We start from the raw sequence: 2,996 nt of genomic DNA, 5'->3' as shown, positions 1-2,996 counted from the left end.
GGTAAATCACCGTCAAGGAAGTTGGGTCTGGTTATCCGATGTACACCTTCATCTATCCAACCATAACATGAAACAAAAAACTCTGTCTCCAATCCAAAACCTATTCAAAAATCGGATTTAAGAAGTGATTTAAGAAATGTCATAGTTGAGGAAACGGGTACAAACTTGGAAACTGTGTTTATCTTCGTTAATTAGAAAGTGATTCCAACTGATCATAGTGGTACTCTTCAGCAATGAGTCTGTGTCAGATAGCACTGACAATAGAAATATTATTATAATTCATGTGATTGGCATTTACGGTAAATGCCACGTCACTTCAAAATGTAAATTTCATAAGGCCCACCACTTGCTGATCCAGTGTTATATTACTTCCATGGCATAACATGGATTGTTTAAGTTTGTTATTGTGGATAGTCATAAAAGAATATAACATTTGATGGAACTATTAAACTTCATCCTTCGATGAGTTATATTTCTACTAGGTTACATATGTGAGGTTCACAAGAACATTGGCAAGGATCCAATACAGCTAGCTAAAACCCTGTCATGTGAAATCACACTTTGGTGTCAACGACAGTTCTGAACATCAATAACAGTAGAAGTAATACATTTAATCTCACCTGTCTTTGGTTTGACGTCACACCAACCGTCGTAAGGTGGCACATTTGTAATGAATTGAAACCCAGTATAACCAGTATTTCCTTCAAGGGTAGCTGATAACGTTAGTCGATATATCGCTGCATTCTTCAGGTTACCTGGCTTGAAAGAGATGCCTGCTTTATCTATGCCTGGAAGTGAGATAATCCATCAGTCATATTTTGCCGACAAAATAGGTACAGAATATCGAAAACGAGTGACGGATCTGCCGATTCATAATTTCTAATGGAAACCTTTAAATAAACCATGCACACTTTCAAGAAAAGTCAGTGGAGGTGCTTATCAAACAAGAAACGTGAAAATCACATTCATTTTGAAAATGTTCTTCTAGATTTACATATAGCAGATACAGAAGGTATTGTCACAATCAATAAGCCATGCAAGGCTCACCTGTTGACGTCATTGATTTAATATCTTCGACAGGGACAAATCTAAATTCACCAGAAAGCTGCTCATCAATCTCCAAAGTCCAGGAGAATGTCATTATTTCGTTCCACTCTTCCTTGGTACATTCCTCACAGGATGAATTAATAGTCAAGACACTCGAAGGGTTCACCTTAAATCCACAGTTACTTATGCATCTAAGTGTATAGACAGAGTTATAATAAATCACCAAACTTCTAATGATTAACAAGCTATCTGCTCTCATTTCTCTCGTTCACCCACAAAGCTATAGCTAATTTGTATATCATAATCTAACTTTGGAAGAATAGATGTCTTCCTTTCTTTCCTTCAATTACGAATTACTGGGATAATAATTAATGCAAACGGAAGTCTTTGATAGATAACAACATATATATTCGTCATTCAAAGTAACCTATTTTGTGGCGATTTTAATTCGTCCATCCATAAATCCATCCGTCCGTCTGTCTCTCTGTCTTTGTCTGCCTATCTCTGTCTGTCTGTCTATCTGTCTGTCTGTCTGTCTGTCTGTCTGTCTGTCTGTCTGTCTCTGTCTCTGTCTCTCTCTCCCCCCCTCCTCTCTCTCTCTCTCTCTCTCTCTCTCTCTCTCTCTCTCTCTCTCTCTCTCTCTCTCTCTCTCTCTCTCTCTCTCTCTCTCTCTCTCTCTCTCTCTCTCTCTCTCTCTCTCTCTCTCTCTCTCTCTGTTTGATCACTGTCCTTGTTAGTCTGTCCATATCTCTATCAATCTTTCCATTCAATAGGTTGATACCATCGACTGTGTATGACAAATGCGTTTATCAACTCGGATGTACAACTTGTGATTCTATCTGCAAAACTCACTTTAGGTCTATCTGTGGGGGTTCACCGATGACAACTTTGTTCAGTTGACTGTAACAACTTCTACGTGTGTCCTTTATAGTGATGAGAGTGACAGCAAATGTCGAATTCTCAGCAAGCTCTCCAGCTGGTATTTCGATTTGGCCAGGGTTCTCCATGTCATCGTCTGAGCATACAGTATAACATAACTGTGGTTCATTTCCATCACAGAGGTTCATGCTAAAACTTGGATTATACTGACAACAAAACCATTCGAATGATAGGTCTTGTTGCCCACCACAAACGTCAGGGTCGCGGGAAAGTTCTTCAGCATCGAGTAGAAGGGGAAGGGTTAGTCCAACCTTTCTCTTACTTCCTCCTTTGATAACCGCTACCAGTGGAGACTCGATAATCTTTACGTACACATATTGAATTGTCACTATCCCAGGTGTGTTCAACATACCAACTTCTACAGTGACATTGTAGAGTCCGAGATCGAAAGTGCAAGGGTCAAACACGATTTCAGAGAGATTTGAAGGGCGGATATTCATTTCTGTCTTAACAAAGTCACCAGGGTATGCACCGTCATCAAGTCTCGTCACCATCCAGGTAAAGACTGCAATTATGGTAGCTGAACAATCCAGCTCTGCGATACTTTGGATGATTATTTCATCTGACTTCATATGAATACGTGGATTGAGAATTTCGCTACCAACACCAGTGATATGAACTTTAGGGTAGTTACACTGGAAGTCATTGATGGCCATAGGATGATTAATGTCATACCACTTGACATAGTTTCCTATGCCAACACGTAGTGGGTAGTTGCCTCTAGAATCGTACTCTTTATGCATTTCTATTGGATGTTCTGATGTTATCATCCAAGTGATAGGGGTTATGTCACCAAAGTCCAGAACAAAGAAAATTGGAGCTCCAAAGTGAACACCAACTTCAAGTTTGAATTCTTGCCCTTCATCAACATAGCTCTCATGATGCTTAATCTGAGGCCTTTCAATCTTGATCTCGATAATAACAAAGAGAAAATGTTGAACGAATGACACCAGATTGGTTGCATTCACTTCAAGGCCATGCTCCCCCAAATGTACATAGTCATCCACGGT

Source organism: Glandiceps talaboti, chromosome 5, assembly GCF_964340395.1.
Source record: "Glandiceps talaboti chromosome 5, keGlaTala1.1, whole genome shotgun sequence".
Lineage (NCBI taxonomy): Eukaryota > Metazoa > Hemichordata > Enteropneusta > Spengelidae > Glandiceps > Glandiceps talaboti.
The sequence above is the reverse complement of the archived record's forward strand: the minus strand, read 5'-3'. Positions refer to the sequence as shown.